We start from the raw sequence: 25,953 nt of genomic DNA on the forward strand, positions 1-25,953 counted from the left end.
CAAATATGTCTAAGTAGTATATGTAGCTTTACTTCTTTTTTTCATTCTTGCATCCCCAAATGGTTCCTCAAAGTATGATCGATAACTGAGTGACAGTGGCAGTTTGTTCTCATGCAACGACTTCTTTTGCTAAGACGCACAATACAACGTATAATTTATCAGGAACCTTTCCTCTTGACGTAAGTATCTCTCTGGAATCCACTCATTAATCATTTGGTAATTCTGCACTCTGTTTTTTTTTATACTATTGAGGCCAAACAAAAGACTGAACAAAACAAATTCGCATTTGGTAGCCAGCTGCCAAGATGGCGCCCAATCCTTGCCTCTTGGTATCTGCACCCTTCTGTAACTCCCTCCCTCCGTGTGCCATTTGGTTTGTGTAGCCAACAGTACATGGCAGGAGTGATATTACATCACTTCAAAGATTGGGTTAACAAAGTCACCCTGGCTTCCATTTTGGTTAGTCTATTTTTTTCTTGGATCATTTGCACCAGGAAAAGTCAGCTGTCAGGTCAGGAGCAACCCTGTGGAAAGGCCCATGGAGTGAGGAACAGAAGCCTCCTGCTCAGAAGCAGATCCTTCAGCCCTGCTATGCTCAAGATGACTGTAGCCCCAACTCACACCTGAGTGTCACCTTCTGAGAAACCCTGGGTTACTTCTCCCCAGCTAAACTGCACCTGAGCTTGGGGGTAATTTGTTAGACAGCAATAGGAAATAACTTTAACAGATGGGGAGACTGAGGTACTGACAAGCTGAGTGAGCCTTCCAAGAACACTCAGCAAGCAAGTGGTATTTTTGAGTAAAAATCATAGGTGCATTTTCTTCTCATTTTTACATTATTTATCAGTGGCAACTTTTCTTGGTCACTTTATGAGGTCATTTTTCCTTGGGTTAATGACAGAAAAAACTCTTGTTATACCTTTAATTTTTAAAGTTATTCATTGTTCCTTAAGCAATGAAGGATAGATACATTTTTCTTTCAAAAAATATTTTTTATTGTTGATAGTATTATAGATATCTCCAATTTTCCCCCATTTACGCCCATCCTCCCATCCCCCCAGGTCTTCACTACCCTATTGCCTGTGTCCATGGGCTATGCATAAATGTATTTAAGTTCTTTGATTTATCTCTTCTTATCCCCCCAACCCTACACCGAATTATGTCAGCCTGTTCCATGCCTCCATGCCTCAGGTCTTATCTTGTTGGTCAATTCATTTTGTTCATTAGATTCCACAAATAAGTGAGATCATGTGATACTTGTCTTTCTCAGTTTGGCTTATTTCACTTAGCATAATATTTTCCAGGTCCATCCATGCTGTTCCAAAGGGTAAGAGATCCCTCTTTTTTTATAGCTGCATAGTATTCCATTGAATAAATATCCAACAGCTTTTTTATCCATTCATCTACTGAAGGGCGCTTGGCCTCTTTCCAAATCTTAGATATTGTAAATAACGCTGCTATGAGCATAAGAGTGCATATATTCTTTCTGATTGGTGTTTTGGGGTACGTTTTTTCATTTTTGTACAGTTTTAATTACTCTAAAAGAATAATGACATAAGAATGTAAAAGAAAAAAGGTAAATTTAACATGACTTGTGTTTACATCACATATGATGCTTGATTAGCAAGGTGACCAGGTGTGCTCAGTCAGTCTTACTTTTTGCCTGTTGTCTGGCATAATTATTAACTGTGCTCCCTTTCACTCTCAAAAGTAAACCATGAATTACATGCCCACTGTGGGAAGACCAAGTCAGCACATTAGTGATTGCTTGTTTCCTACATTAGTTTCTATTTCAACCAGAGGTACCTGCTTGGCCCCTTAAGTAAGGCTTAAATTAAGCTTATTCATCTGCATTCTCAGGCCATCCTTGGTGAGTCCCTGTTGAGGACACTTTCAGCTCAGAATCATGAGTACTCTGGGTGCCCATTCTCATGCTGGTAGGAAGAGCAGGCTTTGCAGTTAAATGAATCTGTTCTCCAACCACCGCTCCATGACTTAACCAGCCATGAGATCAGGTGGAGTTACTTGGACCAGGCTGTCCAATAGCATTTCTGGAATCCTATATAAGAAAAGCCTAGGTGGCATTGCACGACGCCCTTGCGTGATGTCATCACAAGATGGCTGTGGTGACGGTGTCACAAGATGGCCACCACAAGATGGCCGACAGGGGAGGGCAGTTGTGGGCGATCAGGCCATCAGGGGAGGGCAATTGGGTGTGACTGAGCCTGCAGGGGAGGGCAGTTGGGGGGCAGTAGGCCAGCAGGGAAAGGCAGTTAGAGGCAACCGGGCCGGCAGGGGAGGGCAGTTGGGGGCTATTGGATCATCAGGGGAGCAGTTAAGGTTCAATCAGGCCGGCAGGGGAGTGGTTAGGGGGTGGTCAGACTGGCAGGCAGAAGTGGTTAGGGGCAATCAGGCAGGCAGGCAGGCAAGCAGTTAAGAGCCAGCAGTCCCAGATTGTGAGAGGGATGTCCCAGATTGGAGAGGGTGCAGGCAGGCTGAGGGACACTCCCTCCACCCCCTGTACACAAATTTCATGCACTGGGCCTCTAGTAATAGAAATAAAAGTGATACAGGAGTCATTGACTCAGATTATTTACTTGATCACCTGTGTAAATGCTGATACTATATTTTGTCCCGAGAAGATAAAAACTCAAATGGAAGAGCATGCTTGAGGGCAGAAATGAGTTCATTTTGGAGCATGTTGAGTTTGAGATACTTCTCAAGTAGCAAGATATGCCCCATTTGGCAGTTAGAAATATAGGTATGGAACTCAGGAAAAAAGCTGAGGGTTTAGATTAGAATTTATTCATACATAAGTAAAATTGAATGCCATGGGAGTAACAACAAATTCTTCCAAGGATATTGTGTAAAATCTTGTTCCTCAGAGCATGACCCATAGGTAAGTATGAAAGCCAGCATCCAAGATGGCCCCCACCTCCAGATATTCATGACGTTGTGTGGTCTCCTCCTACAATGAATAGGGCTGAGATGTAACTACAAGGGCATTGTGTAAATGACAAAGTTTGACTTCTGAGGTCAAGTCATAAAGACTCTTGAATCATTAGCTCAGTGGGAAGCCAGCTATCACATCCTAAGGATACTTAAACTAGCCAATGATCAGGAACTGAGGACTCCTTTTGACAGTCATGTGGGTGAGCTATCCCTGAAGCAACTGATCCCCCAGCCCTACTTGAAATTCTGATGACTGGGGCTCTTGACAACATCTTATCTACAACTTCATTTGAGATCCAGAGCCAGAACCATCTAGCTCCCAGGTTTCCTGTTCCTTTGGAAACTATGTGAAATCATACATTTGCTGGTAAGCTTCTAAATGTTGGAGTAATTTGTATGCAGCAGTAGAAAACTGATACAATCAGCATCAAAGCTATAACCTGAAAGCTTGTTGAAATGCAGAATCTCAATCCCCACACAGAACCTAATGAACTAAAAGCTGCGTTTTAACAGAGACCCAGGTGATTTATGCACATTAAATTGGAGAAGCCCTGGTATAGATTAAAAAAATAATAATAAGAGTGTCCAGGACAGTACTGGTAAGGGTGGGTGATGTGTGGGAGGGCTACTGCTCAAAAGTTGGGCCATGAAAAAAGGAGTGACAGAGGCAGAGGAAGCACATCAGGAGAAAGAAAATAACCAGGACAAAGAATTTACAAGGAAGACAAGACAGGAGAAAGTCTCAAGAAAGAAAATGTCACTATTATCAAATTATGCACAGGGTTTGAGTGAAAGAAGAAATAGAAAATGGCCATTATGGTGTGGAATGCTTTTTAAAAAGTGTTCTTATATTGTAGAGATAGATACTGAAATATTTAAGGATGACATAATGTCTGGTGTTTGCTTCAAAATACTATGAGAGGGGAGGAAATGTTGGTATAGATGGGACATGCTTGACCATGAATTGTTAACTGTGGAAACTGGGGGATGGGTGCGTGGAACAAAGTACGTTATACTAAAAAGCTTCGAAATGATCATAAAATTGCTTAGGAGATTATGGGTGACTTTTGTCAGAGTAAATTTATTAGTGTTTTAGAGCAGAGCATAGTGGGTTGAGGAAGAAAGATAAGAAATGAGGACAAGGAGTAGAGATGATTCCATTCAGAAGTTTGATTTTGAAGGAAAAGAGAGAGAGCATAAGCTTCAAGGGGAGAAAATGTTAATGTGGAATTGTTGTTATGACAGATATCCAAAGGCTCTCTATAAAATAATGATAAAGCGTAAAGATAAGAATAAAATGATTATGACCCCATAACAGCCATCAACATCGGCCCAAGGCTCTGAGGCTACCAGTTGCTGTTCTTTTTTGAAGACATTGTAAGTTTTCTTTGAATTGCCTTAAGAGCCTCCAAACCTTTGATAATAATTGAATAACCAGAACTTCAGTTAAAACAAATGTCTGTATAAACAGCTATTTATAGTGATCTGTATAGCACGCAAGTGGTGAAGGTACTGCCTGAGTAGAAAATGTAAGGGTTGTTTCCTAAAACCTCAAACAGAGGTGAGTGGCAAAAACAATAATACCGGCCATGGGGTTGTCATGAGGATTAAGTAACATAACAGTGCTCGCTGTTACTTTTGTTTCCTTCATTATTATAAAATGGAATTTTCCAAAATGTTCTTGCAATACACAAATCCTAAAGGATGTTAACAAATGTTATGAAAAAAAAAAGTGTTTCACGGTCAGATAAATTTGGTACCTGTTGGGTTAATAGTTAAATACCTGTTCTTATTGTGAAACTTCTCAAAATCATTTGTACACTGAAGTGCTCTGCTAATTTCAAAAAAAATATGCAATATTTTCAAACTGTTTTTTTTCTATTTCAGAAAACTTTTGCAAATTGTTTTATTTACAATGCCAACTTTTAAGAAGTCACTAAATTAACATTAACTGGGCAATAAACTAAGTAGAAATCGCTTTGCAAAAAGAGGGAAAGCCCAAAATGCCACTTTCTATAGAGAGTTCACAATTCAGTTTTATTCAGAGCAAAGAAAAAAGATACTTTTGATCATACTGGAAGAAACTCAGCGATAGGTTTAGAATCTGCACCCAAACTACACATGCAATGAGGACGTTATTCTGCTAATACAACTGATTTGCTGCTGCATTTGTCTACTATTTGTCTAATATCAACAATTATAAACAGAGCAGTGCAACTAGTATTTGGGACAATCCTTACAGTGTTACAGTGTCAGGCACAACTTTTCACTTCTCTTCACACCACTGGTTCTCTTTGCGTACCTGGGTTCTTCTTCAGTAAAGTCATTTTTGATATTGAAGGTTTTGCGAATCTCTTCAGGGGTTTTCCCCTTGAGCATGTTGGCAATAGTCTTGCAGGTAACATCAAGCAAACCTTTGATGTCTAAATAGTTTGCAGCCAGAATAAGTTCAATAAGTGTTCCCTGGTTAATTTTGAGGAATTCGTGGTCCCGAACAGGGATATCATCTGTTCGATTTTCTTTGTTCTCATCATCCTCAGGAGGAGGAGGGTCAGCCTTGTGGTGGGTGCACCACTGAAGGACCTTGTTCAATACTGCTGCATTACCATTGGGTAGAAGAACTGGGTCATCATCGCCTTCATCATTCATTCCCAACTCTTCTAACATGGTCTTGAGAGTCACAGATAGTTTGACATTTTCAACATCAACTTCAAATATCTCTCCATCAGAACTCTGCAACTTCATTGAAGACATGGTGCTCGGTCTCAAGGAGAGAGCAAGCCAGAGGCTGACGAGAGAGCGGGGCAGTGTCCGCAGACTCAAGAGAGAAAGGCAGAGAACAAGGCCACTTACCCTCAAACTATTTTTAACTCTAGAGTTCTTGAAACTTTCAGGATTGCTGTTTCTCAGCACCTATCTTGGGAAGGAATTGCACTAAATCATGTGATGCATCTCATCATCACATGACTCTGAATACAGTTAAACACATCCTCAATGACAGTTCCTTATAGAGAAGTGCCCACTTTTGCTTTTCAGGTCTTATCAGTTACTAATAAATGCCTTATACATTCTGAACAATGGAATGCATCCTTCATGAGTCATTCATAAAGATTTATAAGAATACCAAATTCCCTTCAGTTCTCTAACATAATTGGTGTGGGTTTCATTTGTATATTTGTATGTATGTATGTATTTAGTATCACATTTCTCCAGAGGCTTAGGAGACAGTTTTCTGTAGTGGTTAAGAATATTGATTCTAGAATCTGATAACCAATATGCATTCAGAACACACCTGTGGGCCTTTGGGCAAATCTGTTGGGGAAAACTCTGATAAACTATATTCATATCTAGTATAATAGTTATCTAGTAAATTATGTTTTATTAATAACCTCCCTCTTGTAGGTTTAGCTCTTTAGAAGTAATGTCTTTGTTTCTCTTATAAAGCCTCTACGGGTATTATTGAAGATGAGAACCCTGAACTGAGAGGGCCTCTCCAGCCTACCATAAAGAATGACCCTGCTGCTAAGATTAAATGAGCAGGCAGGGGTCTCTCCTTAATAAATGGTCAACATCCTAGGGATGGGGCTAGACATCGGGATCTGTTTGGAGATTTGTCAAGAGTAGATAAAGCTAGAGGACACATGTCAAATCATTTTCATGGAAGATTACCAAGGGCTGAGCTGAAGAAACAAAATCTGTCATCAGAACCAAAAGGATAGATAAGATATAGATATAGATATAGCTACAGATTAGACACATAGATGAAGAGAGAGATTTATTTTAAGGAATTGACCCATGAGTTTGTGGGGGCTGGCAAATCCATAATCTGCAGGCTGAAGACTCAGGGAAGAGATGATGCTATAGTTCAAGTACAAAAGTATTCTGCTGGCAGAATTGCCTTTTCTTTGGGGAAACTGTCTTTTTTTAAATTAAGGCCTTCAACTGATTGGATGAGGCCCACCACATTATGAAGAATAATCTGCTTTTAAATCAAAGTCTGTTGATTTAAATGTTAATCTCATCTAAACAATACCTTCACAGAAACATCTAGAATAATATTTGACCAAATATCTGGATACCATGAGCTAACCAAGCAGACACATGAAATTAACCATCACACTCTTCTTTCTTCTTTCACAAGCAGCTGCCTAACTTTTCTACCAGTTAGAATATTAAAAAGAGAATTAGGTTGATTCTTGGAAACTTGAAACTCATCATAGAGATGAGTATTAATTTTTATGCTCTCATTATTGGGCTCTTACATTAGCATGGCCTAATTTCCACTACCAGGAATAGGACGTGTGCTGTGCTAATGGGAAATGATATATTTAGTGTTTTGTATGATCATTCTTTAGTGTCTGTGTCCCTTTTATTGGATGAGAGCCCACATGAAGTGGCTGGAGGGAAGTGTCCTTTCTGCTTACACCAGCATTAGGAATAAAAAAGAGAAAATGTGTGTGTGCTCAGGAAAAAAATCCATTATTTTACAGTTATTTATGGTGTTATAATCAATATAATAATTTTCAAGTACCTTCTAGTTAGTAAGCTTTGCAGCGGATAAAGTAATTCTGTATGAGCTGAAGCTAGCGACTGTTCCCATGATGGGTTCAATTCCAGTTAAGCTTTAAGTGATACATGCTCCTCCGTAAAGTTTAACAAGTAAGTGTTAATTTTTTGGGGCAATGTACTTGGTACAATACTGACAATAACTCATTAAAAGCAAAGACAATTCTTTTCAAATATTGTATAAGCATAATATGCTTAGCTGATGAATATGTTTTGAATTAGAAAATTTTTTTAAAATATATTTTATTGAGTTTTTACAGTGAGGAAAGGAGAGAGATAGAGAGCCAGAAACATCGATGAGAGAGAAACATCGACCAGCTGCCTCCTGCACACTCCCCACTGGGGATGTGCCCGCAACCAAGGTACATGCCCTTGACCGGAATCGAACCTGGGACCCTTCAGTCCGCAGGGTGACACTCTATCCACTGAGCCAAACCGGTTTTGGCTAGAAAATTTTTAATTCATTCAATGTCTATATACCACAATCAATTTAATTTTCACAATAGGGTAAAGTAGCCATATTCAATTTACCAAACAGCATAATGGTGTGAAACCAGTCTTTGAAGCATGATGACATGTCTCTTTGTTAATGCATGGGAACCTTTTCAGAATACTTTATGTCCCCAAGCACTTTGAAATAGATTTCACAGTTGCTGCTCAAACAAATCTGTGAAGTAAGTAGGATCTTACTCCATATTAAAGATAAGGAATAGGCTCAAGCTGGTTTGGCTCAGTGGATAGAGTGTCGGCCTTCAGACTGAAGGGTCCCAGGGTTAATCACGGTCAAAGTTATGTACCTCAGTTGCAGGCTCAGTCCCTGGCCCTGGTCAGGGCCCATGTGGGAGGCAATCAATTGATGTGTCTCTCTCGCATCGGTGTTTCTGTCTCTCCTTCTCCCTCCCACTCTCTCTAAAAATCAATGGGGAAAAAAGATTTAAAAAAAGATTTTAAAAAAGATAACAGATAAGGCTCAGAAATGATGTATTTAATGTTATAAGAAGATATCACCAACAGGGTGGCTTATAAACAACAAAAATTTATTTTTCACAGTTCTAGAAGTTGCAAATATGAGACCAGGCTGGTCAGGAGAGAGCCTTCTTCAGGGTTGCAGACTTCTCATTGTAGTCTCACTTGGCAGAAGGGCACTAATCCCATTAAGGGGGCTCCACCCTCATGGCCTAATCATCTCCCAAAGGCCACACCTTTTTATACCATCGTCTTGGTGGGGGGGGGGGGGATTCAATATAAAATCTGAGGGGGTTAAAATCATTCAGACCATAGCACAGTGTCTATGAACTGATAAGTGGAGAAGCTTAAAATGCAAACTAGTCCTAATTTCAAGTATCTCTTCTTTTTCCACTACACACGGCAAATACAGTCTCAATAAAGAACCACATTTATATGTAACCTTCATTAGTGATCTTCTGTTGCAAATGTCAGAATATCAACTCAAATCAGCTTACACAAAAAGGGGAATTTGTAGGTTTAGGAAACAGAAAGGTGCAGGGGCAGGTCAGGCTCTGACACTGCAGAACCCAGGTGCTCAGCAGACAGAAATGTATCTCCTGATCTATGTCTTGGTTCTGCACTTCTTTGTTTTGATCCCGATTCTCTGACAAGTTCTTCCCATTGGTGGCAAAGATGGCCACCAGTAACTCCAGGTTTATATTCTATCAGTTACCTGCCCTAGCAGAGAGAGATTCACACTGATTGGCCCCAACTGGGTCAAATGCCCACTTTTAGAGTGAGTGTGAGGTTAGCCTCATCTGTGCTGTGACCACTGACACTGTGGAGGATGTGCATCTAGAAAGAGAAATTTCGGTGCCAGTACTAGTAAAAATGGGGAAAGGGGGCTGGATAGGAATTCCATCTGGGCAAAGAAAACGACTAAGCACAATAGTATGGCATGTTATCTATATCTGCTTAGGGGAGTGAGCAGGGAACCTGAGCCAATGCAGCCACACCCCAAAGGGCTAGTTAGACACGAGGCTAAAAACTGCTGGAAATCCAGTTAGCTAAGCAGAAGACGAACTGGAGAGATTGTCCAGAACTCAGAGGAAAATTATGAAAGTACCAAGTGGGACAGGTGAAAGGGATCCAATCTGTTAGTGAGAGGAATTTCAGAAAGGGATGAGAGAATCTTAGCAGGAGGAGATGGATTTCTTGATCCAAAGAAGACCCCAATCTGAAAATTTAGAGCACATACCCATGTGTCAGGCAAATTATTGGAAAAAGGCCGCATATCTGGTTGCATCCTGATAGAATGGTAGCACTGTGATGATAAAGAAGAAATCCTACGAGCATCTAGAAAAAGTCGTTATACACAAAGCAATGAAAGCATCAGGCTGGCCTAGTCTTCCATGTAACACCCGTGTTAGAGTCTCGGCCTGGTACCTCACAGAGAGCAGAGCCTGAGACAAGGGCTTGAGCGCAGGCGCTTGATGTGGGGCACTGTCAGAAGGAAACAGTGAGGAAAAGCTGATACCAAGTTGCATTTTGAGTTGGCTCTTGCTCTGGATGACTGGACTAGGGCTTGGTACCTCTGGAAGCTTCTGAGGATTTCAGTCTGAGGATTCCAGGATTGGAAGAGGGAGTATTTATCCACCAGCTCTCATCCCTCATTGGTTAAGAGTTACCTCATTGGGTATTGAGTGCAGACTGAATTCCCATAGACCTCAGGGCAGAAAGGAGAAGCGCTTGGATTGCTAGTAATCTAAGAATGTTTCTCAGCCATTCTTTGCCTTTAATTGACAGTGACTTTTGAAGTATACAGGCCCACTGTTTTGTAGAAGAAATCTTATAGGTTTTGAATGTTTTGATTGGGAAGAGCATTACCAGAGGGTCAAAAAACTGGGATTCTAATCGACAACCCACCAAAAATTAGCTTGGGGCTTCAGCCTTCTCTGAACCAATTTATTCATCTTTGAAATGGGCCTGACCCAGTTGTCTCACAGAGTGCTTTGGAAGATAAAATGAGACAATGGATATGCAATTGCTTCTGTCAACAAAAGTTCACTGCCATCAATCCAGTGCTAACAGGAGTCCCAATCTGGGGTGCAGTAAAAAGGAGAAACTTTGCCAGGCCTGTGTGGTTCAGTGTCAACCTATGAACCAGGAGGTTACAGTTAGATTCCTGGTCAGGGCACATGCCTGGGTTGCAGGCTTGATCCCCAGTGTGGGGCGTGCAGGAGGCAGATGATCAATGATTCTCTCTCATCATTGATGTTTCTATCTCTCCTTTTCCCTTCCTCTCTGAAATCAATAAAAATATATACATTTTTAAGGAGAAACTTTATTCAGGTAAACAGTGTACAAACTGAGGAAAATGCAGTCTCTGGAGGAAACTGCGAATGTGCTACCCTGAGACAAAGGGGAGGCCCCCTTACATAGAAAAAGTGTTCAGCAGGGTCCCTGTTGGTCTATTATTATGCAAAAGAGGAATCCAAATTTGCACAGTTTGATTGGTTTAAATAGCATGGTCATGATTGGTGAGAATTGTGTGTTCTGATTGGCTGTTGTGGAGCCACTCTGATTGGTCAGTAAAGACCAAATGAGGATGAGTAACTGTGCAGCTCTGATTGGACAGGGCAAGTCTCCACCCAGTGGTCAAAATATGATTTCAGAAACTCCTTTAGAAGGTTGGGCTCAGATTCCGCAATCTGTGCAGGTGTCTTGGCAGCTTAATCTGCCACTTTTCCCTGATATGCATGTGTGTGTGAGAGGCCTCTGTAAACAATGGCTGCTGGACTCTGATTATGAATTTGGGCCCAGTTAATCATAAGCAGTCCAGGCATATTTCTTCTTCAGGTCAGCACTTCAAAACTGCAAGGTGTTATACAAAATGAAGGCATTGTTTTACGTTGAGTCATTGCTACCGATTTTTAAATGTCATCATTTGTATGTGCTGTTCTTCCTGATTCTAAGAATACTATCTGTCTTCCCTTCCCTTCCTCCCCTCCTTTCCCTTCTTCTCATCCCACTGCGTGGGCACACATACCTTTACCTCCAGTTTTTTAAAATGCAACGTACACGTACAAAATACTCAGTTAAGTAGCAAGAGGAAAAAGTAACTTGTGGAAGATCTCAAGTCCACGGTGGCTGTATCGTTAGAGGTATATTGCCTACTGCTTAATCTGTGGCCTTATCTGATGGATGTAATGGAGGATGTAACACATAAAATCATAACACTAGAAGGGACCTGAGATAAATTCCAGGTCAGAGTGTTCATCTCCCAGAGGTGGCGTGACTGGTTCAGGCCACACGGCTAATCCTTGGAGCCAGGACCAGACATGCAGGCTCCTCTGCTGCTTGTCCAGGGCTCTTTACCTCGCACCCACTTCCTGAGTTTATTCAGGTCCCAGGCAGCTCACTAAAAGAATGTAGTCAGTTGGGCCTTCTACTCCTCACATCAGAAACCTTGGAATGACGTTCCCGAGTGGAGGGACAGGAGCTGGGCACAGACGGCAGCTCAGCCCGCAGAGGCCATCTGCTGCTCACGGAGAAGGCTCTACTCCACAGGCATGCGGAGCCACAAGGTGGCCAGAATGGGTCGCCATTACTCTATTTACATACAGAACTTTATTTGGAAATATTTTAATGTTGTAGAAAAATTGCAAAGATAAGAAAATAGTACACATTTCCTTGTCTTCTCTCAACATTCTCCTGTCAGCGAGAGCCCTCCTTTTTTCTTACCTATCTGCTTGTCTGTCTATCTTCCTATCTATCTATCTATCTATCTATCTATCTATCTAATATTAGTATGGACTCATGGGTTCTTAACTTTTCAGTGGTTTATAAGGAATCATTTTGGTGCTCAAATTACCCCATGTTTGGCCAGCAGAGGTTTCTTCAAATTGGCACCTGTGCCCTTGTGACTTGCTCCTATCATTTTTTGGTGGGAGGTGGGCTGAGTGGGCAGTGGCTGGGTGGATGGAGCACTCTCTTACTTTCTGACATAATGAGCGGTTTCAGGCTCATCTTGTATCTCTCTGCTCCAGGCCTGGAATTAATTACTACTACTTCTTTACTAGGTGGCAGCTATAGACTCAGGTGACTATGTAGAAAGAGGGAATGACAACCTTGGGGCAGGAAGACTTTGAACCTCTCTGTGATGTAAGCAAAATAGAGAGGATACATAATGCAATAATCTGGCAAGCAGGCTTCTTATTATGAGAAAAACCAGATCTGGCACTTAACTTATCCTGTGACTGTGTCAACAGAATAGAATAGTGGCTTGGAGCACAGGCTCTGGAGTCAGACTACCTGGATTCAAATTTCAGCTGTCATGTGCTATCTGTATGTCCTTGGGACAAAGACTTAGTTTCTTCATCGGTAAAATGAGACCAGTAATGGTATTAATAGCATAAAGTGCTTTAAAAATTAAATTAAAAAATCCATGTCAATACTGAACAGAACCTATAGCACATAGAAAATGCTCAATAAATCACAGTTGTTTTTTATCAATAATATCTGATGGATTCTTTGTTCTTTTCATTTTTCCTGTTTCAAGTTTAATGGAAAAAATAACTATTCTTCTCTAATTGAAAACCATTCTGCTGATAGGGTTAATTCTTGTGAGTATATGTGGAGCTGAAAAGACCCTTTGGTGACATAACTCTTGCTTGCATGTATGATAGAAAGGAAATTTCTAAGAAACTAACAAATACTAAAATAAATAACCCTAAAGGGTGTTCAGAAAACGATAATAGAAATGTTCGCTAGGGGGAGCTATTATAACAAGTTATGTAGTGTTCCTTTGAAAAGTATTTTTCATACTTTACTGATAATGTATCTTTCCTGTGAAGTGAAAATTGGTAAGTATTGCTCTGTAATTTTTGTGAAGACTATAAGTATGACAGTTGACTGTTTTAAAAGGTAAACATTCAGCCCTAATCGGTTTGGCTCAGTGAATAGAGCATCGGCCTGCAGACTCAAGGGTCCCAGGTTTGATTCTGGTCAAGGGCATGTACCTTGGTTGTGGGCACATCCCCAGTAGCGGGTGTGCAGGAGGCAGCTGATCGATGTTTCTCTCTCATCTATGTTTCTAACTCTCTATCCCTCTGCCTTCCTCTCTGTAAAAAATCAATAAAATATATTTTAAAAAAATAAAATAAAAGATAAACATTCATATAATTTGGAGAGAATCAATATTTACTACATTTTGAAAACTGCACTTGTATTTCATTCTCTCTTGGACAAAAGGATAGAAATTTTAAAAGTTAAATAATCAGTAGAACTATATAGTTAAATAAAGTTTCCATTAAATAGTGCAACAAAAGAAACCATTTAAAATAGCTGAGAACATTTTCTGAAGTGATCGTAGAAAGTAAAGATAATGACAGTTTAAAAGTGGTTCTCCCAAGTCTTGCTTCACAGGAAGAGGGAAGACTTTTAATGGGAAAGGGGTGTCTTTGAATCAGAAATAATCTGGCAGTTTGGGACTGATTATTTGACAGCAGTAGGGGAAAGGAGCTGTCTGGTTGTCAGGGGACTTGGGTTTGGGGGTGAACTTTCCTGCTGTTCAAACCCAGGCAAGTCATTCAGCCTCAGGTGCCTCACCTCTAACAGAGGGACCTAGAGCTCCAAGCTTCCTTTGAGTTCTGATACTCTGTGATGCTGACAATAAAAAGCATGAATTTAGTGTAATTATGTTTAAGGTAGTTTTTAACTTTTTAAAAAATACATATTTTTATTGATTTCAGAGAGAAAGGGAGAGGGAGAGAGAGATAAAAACATCAATGATGAGAAAGAATCATTGCTAGGCTGCCTCCTGCATGCTCCCTCCTGGGGATCGAGCCTGCAACCCAGGCATGTGTCCTGGCGGGAATCACACTGTGACCTCCTGGTTCATAGGTGGAAGCTCAACCACTGAGCCTCGCCGGCTGGGCTATTTGTTTAACTTTTAATATCTAAGTGTTATAGTCTTGGTGTTTGTTTTGTTCCATCCAAATCACCCATAGCACCAGAGTCAGAGTCATATTTATTTACGCAAAAATTTCTAATGTGTAATTATTATTTTGTTTTGGTTCTTTCTGGCGAGTAAGAGAATAGTTTCTTAGGACTGGACTGAGCTGAAGAATGTTTAAGGTGGCTGGCTATGTTAGTACAGCTGGAAGAATGAATGGGCTAGAGTTTACAACACAAAGCCAAGTCACCCAAGAGGAGAAATACATACTTCTTTAAATAAGATTTTGTATTTTTAGCTGAAACTCCCAAATCAATTGTAAATGCATTTGTAATTGGCAGCCTCAAATCATATTGCCCCTCTTTATTTGGTTTGAGAAAATTCTTTCCAGTATTTGGAAGGTATCTTAGATACTATTGAATTATATTTTTAAAATGCACTGTTCCCATTTCAATCAAAATTGATTTTATGGTATCCTATATAATAAGAGGCTAATATGCAAATTGATCAAATGACAGAACGACCAGTCGCTATGACATGCACTGACCACCAGGGGGCAGACGCTCAGTGCAGGGGCTGCGCCCTGGTGGTCAGAGCTCTCTCACAGGGCGAGTGGTGCTTAGCCAGAAGCCCAGCTCATGGCTGGCGAGCGCAGCAGTGGTGGTGGGAGCCTCTCCCATCTCCACAGCAGCGCTAAGGATGTCCGACTGATGATTTAGGCCTGCTCCAGCTAAGCCGTCAGTCGGACATCCCCCACGGGCTCCCAGACTGCGAGAGGGTGCAGGCCAGGCTGAGGGACCCCCCACTCCCGAGTGCAAGAATTTTGTGCACTGGGCTTCTAGTATACCATAACACTAAACAGCTTCTGGTAATTTGCCTGTAAACCAAAACTGTCTTAAATTTCTCCATTTGTTCCTTTCAAAAATGATGTTTACATTTGTGGACCTTGTCAGGATCCTGACTCAAACAAACTATGTGTAGAAAGAAACTTATAGGACATATGAGAACATGTGAACTCTAAGGAATGTTTAATGGAATTAAGGAACTACTCTAATTTTTAGGTGTGAAAATAATAATAAAGTTATGTGGGCATTTTGAAGAATCCTTCTTTTTCAGACAAGCACACTGAAATAATTATAGATGTAATGCTATGATGTCTAGAATTTGCTTCAAAACCAGTCCAGTGCATGCAAGAGAGAGAGAGAAGTGGGTGAGGAGGATAAAGATGAAATAAGCTTAGCCATGAGTTGCTAATTGTTAAGCTGAGTCTTAAGTATATGAGGGGAAGATTATTAGCTATTCTTTCTACTTTTGCATATTACAAATTTTTTTGTAGTAAAAAGTGAAAAACAAATCACATGCCAAAAAAACTCCCAAACTCAACTGTCACTATTTAATAACTTTGAACTTGGTGTGGACCTACGAAGACATCTTTCACAGGGAAATTTGCAGTTCCCAGTCTTTTTCTTGATGATTGGGTCTGAATGTGTTAATCAATGCTGCCCTGTCATAGCCCCTGACATAGGAAAATGCTGAAATGTGATTTTTAAATCATAAAAATGTGCCCATAGTAATAGCTCCATCTTTTGCATAATATTTAAATCAATTCATTGATTTCCAGTTGCCCGATACTCTTATTTCAGTAACAAAATAAACGATACATAGTTCAGTGAAGTTGAATCCATTTGGGTTCATTTGTGCTCAAAATCTGAAGCCAATTAAGATCTGCTCTCAGCTGTGTGTCTGAGGATAGGGCCTCCGTCTCTCTGTAAGGCTTGGATTTCTTCTTTCTTTTTTGTGCAGTTGCCAACCATATCCATGAAAAGAGAAATCAGGAGCAAAACCCATCTATGTTCAGTCTTGGTTCTTTGTATATTTGCTTATAGAGAATTACGAATACAGTGAATGTTTATACATATCTCAAACGTTCCCAGCAAACAAAACTTCTCAACCCCATAGTCTTCTTTTCCCTTTTTATTTTTATTTTCCTTTACAATAATAACTTCCTTTTTAAAAAATATGTTTTTATTGATTTCAGGGAGGAAGGGAGAGGGAGAAAGATAAAGAAACATCACCCATGAGAGAGCACCATTGATCAGCTGCCTCCTGCGCGTCCCCCACTGGGGCTCGAGCCCGCAACCCAGGCAACCGTAACCTCCTAGTTCATAGATGGACGCTTAACCATTGAGCCACCCTGGCTGGGCTACAGCATAATTTCTTTAAAGAGTCCTCTATATTTGCTGCCTCCAGTTTCTTTCCATATATCCTTTCTTGAATTCTCTTCATTCAGGCTTTTGTCCCCACCACCCTATTCTTGTCAAGGTCATTAATTGTTAGTCCCCGTCTGATTTCACCTCTCAGCAGCGTTTGACATGTTGGCCACTCTGTGCTTTCTGATAAACTTGTCACTCCACGTCCAGGTCGTAACAGCCTACCAATCTCTGGTCACCAGGCTATACTTCACTGGTCATTCCTTCTAAGTTTTTCTTGCTGTTTTCCCCCCTCAGAGTCTTGATTTTAAAGGCCCAGGTCTCAGTCCTTGAAATCCTTCTCTTCTGCTTCCATGCTCATTATCTTGATAATATCATTCAGCTTCGACCTAGCTCTAAATGTCATATAAATGCAGATACTCCCAAACTTATATCCAGCTCAGACCTCTCCCCATGAATTTCAGCTGCCTCCTTGACATCTGGATGTAAAAAGGCATCTCTAAATTAATAAGTCCAAAGTCACTGCTAATCTTTCCACTCACCCACCCACAACCTGGGCCACCTGCAATCTACCTCATCTAAGTGAAGGGCCAGTCCGTTATTTCAGTAGTTGGAATCCTTAAAGTCATCCTCTCTTTCTCTTATATCCCACATCCAATCCTTCTGAAAATCCTGTTATTACTACCATCAAAATATATTTAAACTCTGTCTACCTCTCACCATCTCCCTGCTTACCAATTTAATCTCTCTCTCATATTATTTGCAAATCCCCCCAGCTAGTCTTTCTTTTCTCGTCATTGCTGTTCAAGACTCGAGTCTTCATACAGTAGTCAAAATGATTCTTTCAATACTTATATCCAGCCATGCCGTCCTCTGCTCAAAGCCCTCTGTAATGATATGGGAAGCCACTGGATTTTGCCTATTTCCTCCCCTCCACTATATTTTACTCATTTTCTACTACTCTCCCCTTCCTTTACCCTCCAGGTATCCTGGCTTCCTTGCTGTCTCCTAACTACACTAGGCCTCAGGACATTTGTGCTTGCTGTCTTCACTACCTTGAACCAACTCCTTTCTCTCTCTCTTTTTAAAAAATGATTTATTTTAGAGAGAGAGAAAGGGAGAGACATCGATTTGTTGTTCCACTTATTCACGCATTCATGGTTGATCCTTGTATATGCCCTGACTGGGGATCAAACTTGCAACCTTGGAGTATTGGTATGACACTCTAACTGAGCTGCCCCATCTCCTTTCTCCATGATAACTGCATCAGATGTTCACTTGAATGATGTCATAGTAGTGAAGCCTGGCCCTGACTGCATTGCTTGCATGCTCTACTCTGTCACCAATGGCCTGCATTCTCTATTTTCCTCCCCATTTCCCTTCTGTAGCTCATCATCACCCTTGACCATAGTGTTGGTCTTTACTTAGTTCAGGAGTCCTCAAACTATGGCCCGCGTGCCACATGTGGCCCACCAAAAACATTTATCCGGCCCGCTGGGTGTTTTTGCCACCACTGCCTGTTGCTTAGCAGCCGACTCGTCCTGGCCCGCAGTGCGCAGGTGTGGAATGTGCACCACACTCTCCGACTCCCCTCCTTCTCTCTGTCTCTCCGCTCCTCCTCTCAGTCTCGGGTGTGATTGGACGAGTCACGAGCTTGCCTGTGCAGAGCCTGCTGCTGCCTGAGGACCGAGGTAAGAACAAGTTAGGATTTATTTTTTTTTGAAGTTAGGAGGTCTATTTTTTTTTATTTTGCAGTTAGAAGGGCCTTTTTTTTTAAGTTAGGAGAGCCTTTTTCCAGGATGGAACATCTGAAATCTCCATCCAGATCTAGACTAACTGATGCACACTTGCATCACTTGTTACGACTAGCAGTGACAAATATGGAACTGGACATTGACCCTCTCATTAGCCAAAAGCAGGCCCATAGTTCCCATTGAAATACTGGTAAGTTTGTTGATTTAACTTTATTTGTTCTTCATTTTAAATATTGTATTTGTTCCCATTTTGTTTTTTTTACTTCAAAATAAGATATGTGCAGTGTGCATAGGAATTGGTTCATAGTTTTTTTAAAACTATAGTCCAGCCCTCCAACGGTCTGAGGGACAGTGAACTGGCCCCCTGTTTAAAAAGTTTGAGGACCCCTGACTTAGTTATTTCCTACTAGAGGCCTGATGCATGAAATTCATGCAAGGGGCTCTGCCTTCACAACCCCTTGCAGCCTCAGCTTCGTTCAGAAGGTTGTCAGGACAGTTGTTCTGCTGTTCGGTCTAATTAACATATTAGCTCTTTATTACATAGGATCATCTGAATCCCCACACCACCCTCCATTAGAATATAAGCTCTATGTAGGCAGGGATTTTTGTATTTGTTTTTCATTGCTATATCCTACCTGTCTAGTTCAGAGCCTGACACTTAGCAAATACTTAAATATGGACTGAATGAATAATTGATTATACAAGTCAGTCACTGAGCATTTCATGTAAATATCACATTGTTAGATATCTACACTAATAAAAGAGAAAAATGGTAATTGGCGTACGGCGATACCTTTTTCATTGGCTAATCAGGGCTATATGCAAATTAACTGCCAACTAAGATTGGCAGTTAACTGCCAACAAGATGGCGGCTAATTTGCATATGTAGGCACAATGCAGAGAGGCGAAAGGGAAAGCAGGAAGAAGCCCCTGCCACTGACAGTGATCGGAAACCCAGGGGGGAGCTAAGAGCTGGGGGGGCAGGGCAAAGGCAGCCCTGGGGCCGCCTTTGCCCTGCCCCCCCAGCCATGATCAGAGAATCAGGCACCTTTGCCGCCCTGGCCAGTGATAGCAGGAAGTAGGGGTGGAGCCAGCGATGGGAGCTGGGCACGGTCGAAGCTGGCAGTCCCAGGAGCTAGGGGTCCCTTGCCTGGGCCTAAAGCGAAGCCCACAATCGCAGCGCCCCCCGCTGCCACTGCAGGTCCCCGCTGCCTGGGCCGGACGCCTAGGCCAGAGGCGTTAGGCCTGGGCAGGGGCAGAGCCTGCAACCGCGGGGAGCTGGGGGTCCCCTGCCCAGGCCTGACACCTCTGCCGGAGGCCTCAGGCCTGGTCAAGGGGCTGATCCGGTGATTGGTGATCAGAGGGTGATGAGGGTCAACCCCTCTGGCTGAGGCATCAGGCCTGGGTGGGGGGCGGAGCCGGGGATTGGGGGGATATGATGGTCCCCTTGCCCAGGCCTGAAGCCTGGGTCAGAGGCGTCAGGCTTGGGCGAGGGGTGGAGCAAGCGATCAGAGGGAGATGGGAGTCCCCTGCCCAGGCATGATTCCTGGGCCAGAGGCCTCAGGCCTGGGCGGGGGCCAGAGCCAGTGATCGGGGGGAGATGGGGGTCCCCTGTCCAAGCCTGACACCTCTGGTGGAGGCGTCAGGCCTGGGCAAGGGGCCGATCAGGCGATCGGAGGGTGATGGGGGTCAACGCCTGAGGGCTCCCAGTATGTGAGAGGGGGCAGGCTGGGCTGAGGGACACTCTCCCCCCTCCCCCCACCCAGTGCACGAATTTCGTGCACCGGGCCCCTAGTTAATAAATAAAACAGAACAGAGTAAGATGTAGACTATATGTAGAAGGGCCTCAGGAGGGCCAAGTTTACTTGGAAGATGAATAAGGTGCATCCATTTTAAGTCTGAATTTTTATAACACAATCCATGATTTTACTTGGATTGAATTTGAGTTGACTTGAGGGTTGGAATGATGAAGACGGGAGGGAGAAATGAAGACATCATATCAAGTTCCTCCTTGGCTGTCTCACTTGTATGAGAGTTTACAGTTTATCAAGAGCCCTTCCACACACATTATTGTTGCTTTTAAGCCTCACAACAACCTTTACGGGTAGGAATTCCTGCACCCAGGTGATAGATGAGGAATCGGAGCTGTGAGAGGTTAAGGAACTGACCCAAGGCTGCAGCATACTTGGTGACACAGACAGTAAGAAGGAGCCCAGACTTTGTGAAAATGCATTGCTAAAATGCCATAGGGCATTGGTAAAGGCAGGGTTTGCATAGCTGACATTACCAAAACATATTGAAAATGAAAAATCCTGCCAGAGTGTTGTCTGTACTATAGCTAGGTAGTTTTACCATTATGCTCTTATGATGGAGAGACAGCCATAGAATTTTCAATCATATTTTTGCAAGGGCCCTTGAGCCATCGTTTAGTTTATCCTGGATATTTTTTCAATAGGCCTGCAGCAACAACTAAATTCACTAAGCATCCTCTATTATACAGAGCACATTGGCGCGTCACAGAGGAATGGGAAACTACCGTAGATTTGAAGGCCTTTAGAATGAGAGGAAGTTCCACAGATTCTTCCCAGGTGACCAATGCTCACTGTGGTTGATCTTCTACGTAATGAGATAAGAAATGTGGGAGAGCCTATCACACAATGAGCACTCAATGAAAAGTATATCTGATCAGGTGGCTTATGGACATGACACAGTGCATGCATGATCACCATTTTGAAACGGGGCTTTCATTTAGGGAGACCCCCATTCTGCAGAGGGTCAGCTGTGGCATTGTTTCACCATTTGTGCCCTATCTCCCTATCTTAATCTCTAAAAGAGTCTGAAAGGAGGCAGGGCAGTAGGTGTGGCCCTCTTTCTGCACCTACTATTCCATGGACTCAGGAGTTAACCCAGGCTACTCCCTCTACCTTTTTATGCCCTTAATGTCCTTGTGAACAGAATTGCCCTATTTTGGGTCTCTGCTGCTCTGATCAAATGTCAGGGCTTCCTCTTTATTCAGCTGGTGAACTTGCCTTTTGGTAGTCTGACCAACCCAGGGACCCTCACAAGAATGTCATCCTATATAATAAAACCCTAATACGCAAATAAACCAAATGGTGGAATGACCAGTCGCTATGACATGCACTGACCACCAGGGGACAGACGCTCAATGCAGGAGCTGCCCCCTGGTGGTCAGTGTGCTCCCACAGGGGGAGCACTACTCAGCAGGCTCATGGCTAGTGAGCACAGCGGCAGTGTCAGGAGCCGCTCCCACCTCTGCTGCAGGTGGGTGGTAAGGAGGCAGCGGTCCCAGACTGCAAGAGCCCCGGATTGTGAGAGGGATGTTTGACTGCCTGCTTAGGCCTGATCCCCTGCAGACGGACATCCCCTGAGGGGTCCCAGACTGTGAGAAGGTGCAGGCTGGGGAGAAGGACCCCCTCACCCCCGAGTGCATGAATATTTGTGCACTGGGCCTCTAGCAATCATTATAAAGGCCATTGGAAGCAGAAGAGTGGGGCAAACTCCAAAAAACAGGGTGCAGACTTAAAGATCACATATTCATCTGTTTCCCTGGAACAATTGTTACTCTACCACAGCAATTCTCAAATATTTTAGCCTCAGGACACCTTTCCATGCTTAAAATTATTGAAGACCTTAAAAAGGTTTTGTTTATGTGAGTTATAGCTATCAAAATATATCATATTAGATATTAAAACTGGAAACAGCCCTGGCTCATGTAGCTCAGTTGGTTGGAGCATTGCCCTGTACACAGAAAGGTTCCAGGTTCGATCCTCAGCCAGAGCACATCGAGGGAGGCGATGTTTCACTTTCCTATCAATGTCTCTCTCTCTCTTCCTCTCTCTCTAAAATCAATAAAAGCATGTCCTCAGGAAAGGATTAAATAAATAAATATCTATCCTTATTTTTAAAAAAACTGTAAATAAACTTGCCGAAACCGGTTTGGCTCAGTGGATAGAGCGTCGGCCTGCGGACTGAAAGGTCCCAGGTTCGATTCCGGTCAAGGGCATGTACCTTGGTTGCGGGCACATCCCCAGTAGGAGATGTGCAGGAGGCAGCTGATCGATGTTTCTCTCTCATCGATGTTTCTAACTCTCTATCTCTCTCCTTTCCTCTCTGTAAAAAATCAATAAAATGTATAAAAAAAAAAACAAAAAAAAAAAACAAAAACAAAACAAAAAAAAAAAACTGTAAATAAACTTTAAAAAATTATTAATCCAGTTAAAGGTAGCAAATTTATTGCATGTTAACACAGATAGCATATTTTTACAAAAAAATAACCATGTTTAAAAAAAATTAGTGGAAGAGTGGCATTGTTCTACATTTTTGTAAGCCTCTTTGAAGTCTGGCTAGACAGCTAGATTCTCATATCTGCTTCTGCATTCAATGTGTTGCAATATATTGTTGTGTTGGTTGAATTAAATGAAAAAAATCTGGACTTACACAGATATGTAGTTGGAAAGAAGAGGTATTTTAATAGTTTTTTCAGATAATTTTGTATATTCTTCTTTGATACTACATCAAATTCAATAAATACTCACTTCTAAAAGACTAGTTGCAATTTGGAATCTGAAACCATACCAATGACATTTTTGTACTCTAACATTAAATCCATCTGTCTTGCACTCATTTTCAATCTTCACCTGAAGATATGTTTACTTATTTTTAGAGAAAAAGAGGAAGGGAGAGAGAGAGAGAGAGAGAGAGAGAGAGAGAGAGAGAGAGAGAGAGGAAGAGAGAGAGAGAGAGATTGGTTCCTCTGGTATGCACCCTGTCCGGGGATTGAAACTGAAATTTAGGTATGCACCCTGATCAGGAATGAACCACAACCTTTTTGGTGTAGGGGGATGAGGCTCCGATCAACTGAGCCACCAGCTGGGGCTATCTTACACTTTGAAACTTTTATCCACTTTTCAAAAATGTTGCTTCTCTAAATTATACAGATCTTCTGAACGTTGACACATATTAAAAAACTAGAGGCCTGATGCACGAAATTCGTGCATGATTAGGCCTTCCTTCCCCCAGCTGCCAGCACCGGTTTCCTTCTGGCACCCGGGACCCAGGATTCCCTCACAGCCCCAGCTTCATCCAGAAGGTCGTCCAGAAGGATGTCTGGAAGGAAGTCCAGTCTAATTAGCATATTATGCTTTTATTATTATAGATATTCCCCCCGCCCCCCCCCCCCCAAAAAAAAAATCACAGTTGTGACTATCACCACTTGCTGTAGTCAGAATAATGGAGAATAATGGTCTCCCAAAGTTATCCACGTCTTAATTGCCAAAGTGTATGAATATGTCAGGTTACATGGCAAAAGGGAATTGAAGTTGCTGATGGAATGAAGCTTGTGAATCAGCTGAGCTTAAAGTAGGGAGATTACCCTGGGTAATCCAGAGGGGCCAATGTAAGCACAAGGGTCTGTAAAGGTGGGACAAAAAGTTGTAAGAGAGGGTCAGAGGAAAATGATGTGATGACAGATGCAGGGGTCAGAGAGATGCTGTTGCTGTTTTTAAAGATTGAGGAAGCAGCCAAGAGCCAAGGAATGTGGGCAGCCTCCAGAGGCAGGAAAAGGCAAAAAAACAGGATCTCCCCTAGAGCCTCAGGCAGCCCTGCTGACACCTTCATTGTACTCTAGTGATACCTCTGTTGGACTTTAAACTTTAAAAAATCTGTGTCTTTCTAAGCCACAAAGTTTGTGCCAATATGTTCTGACAAGAAATTATTTTTCTGATTACTAATGTCATCAGAAAGGTTTTTAAATATTGGGAGGTGGTTAAGCTCATAGAGGCCAATACAAGTGTTCAAAAGTTTTGCTTGAAACCTTACATTATATCATTGGCAACAAGCACTGTCAGTTGTTTTCCTTAAAGTGAGAGGCTTACCTTGTTTGTATTTGAGAAAATGCCTGCCAAATGCCCAAGTCTATTTGTCTATTAATTGCCCTATCAAGTACAAATGGTTTTGTTGTTTTCTGAGGAGGTGTAGCTAGCTAAGTTTACAACTTAACCACAAACAAGTTTTATCCCCAGGCAACCATCCTATTTTGGTGTACACAACTGATTTATGTACACTTACAATTTCATCACACAGAAACTTTTACTCAGAGGTTAATATTTAATAATATTGGTAATTTTTACAGCTTTGTCAAGGGCATTAAGTAAAACTGTCATTGTTTAGTTTAGATACAATGGCTGCTAGTACAGTTGGGTGCCATGACCTAAATTCATTTTATGCTAATAGTAGTTTAACTACCATTGATTTTATACCATAAAGTGCATATGTCAGCACAGTGAGAAAGGCAGAACTGTCTTAGTATTGTTATGAAGGTAATGTTGACCTGGTAGACACTCCTGAAAAAGTCTTGAAGACTCTCAGGGTTCCACGGACCACTCTTTGAGAACCACTGCTCTACCATGATTTAAAACAAAAATTATTTGTCAAATAAAATATTATTGTTGTTCTTTTAATTGGTGCCCTTCAATAGTTTGCAGGACATCAAAATGTTACTTACATTTTTAGCTTTCTTGCCTCCTATTTTTAGGTGGTTTTCCGGTTTTGAAGTCATAGCCCAAAAATATCTTGGAGGGAGTCCCTGGCCTCCAGAAGGGAAAACTTTCCAGCATTAAAAATATTTGGAGTAAATTTTTAAAATAAACCTTGTGGTTGAAAAATGAAGTCATATCCTAAGTGCAGTATAACTTCCCTTAAAACCAAACTTATTAATTTATACAACAAGTGGCCACTAAATGTACTGGGCAGTATCCTTTGCACTGAGAAGGAGAGTAGGTTGCTGTCCTTACCTTTAAGGACTTTACACTCTAATGAGGAAGATCAGAAAACTGATGGTTGCAGTAACCAGGGGTAATACTATGCCGTGGCGAGCACAGGGTGCCATGGAAACACACAGAAATGGCACCCAACAGCCCAGGGAGGGTGTGGGTGAGAGGCTCTGGGAGGCTCCCCGCCCCTTCCTGGCTGACAAGTACAATGAGGCAGAACTGCTGTGGGAGTAGGAGATGGGTGTGTGAAGGTGGGGAAGGGGTGGGAAGTGGATTCTAGCTTTAGGGAGTAGCACGTGGAAAGGCTTAGCAGTGAGAGAGTTTAGCGTATTCGGAAAGATGCAGGTGGGCAGTCAGCTGGCAGTATTGAGTTGAGTGTGAGGGTAGGGAGGGTTGGTAAACTTGGTGAAAGGTGACCCTAGAGAGACAGGCAGGATCCAGAGCAGCTGTGGGCAAACTACGGCCCGCGGGCTGGATCCGGCCCGTTTGAAATGAATAAAACTATTGAAATAAAAGACCATACCCTTTTATGTAATGATGTTTACTTTGAATTTATATTAGTTCACACAAACACTCCATCCATGCTTTTGTTCCGGCCCTCAGGTCCAGTTTAAGAACCCATTGTGGCCCTCGAGTCAAAAAGTTTGCCCACCCCTGGTCCAGAGCAAGAGCACATGGTCTTATCTCCCATGGTACTCTGTGCTGAGGGCTTCAGGGCAGGGACACTGCCGATTTTCTAGGAGGGAGGTCATCAGTGTTGGACTATGTCCTTTCCT

General features: G+C 42.1%; 1 pseudogene across 1 annotated transcript; it reads right to left on the reverse strand.

Annotated features, from left to right (window-relative positions):
• Positions 1–5,218: 5,218 nt before the first annotated feature.
• On the reverse strand, positions 5,219–5,706 carry LOC308524859 (S-phase kinase-associated protein 1-like; annotated as a pseudogene). Its single transcript has one exon. The product of its transcript is annotated as an S-phase kinase-associated protein 1-like (transcript).
• Between the last annotated feature and the right edge of the window lie 20,247 nt (positions 5,707–25,953).

Source organism: Myotis nattereri (genome assembly GCF_964212035.1).
Source record: "Myotis nattereri genome assembly, chromosome: 1".
Classification (NCBI taxonomy): Eukaryota; Metazoa; Chordata; class Mammalia; order Chiroptera; family Vespertilionidae; genus Myotis; species Myotis nattereri.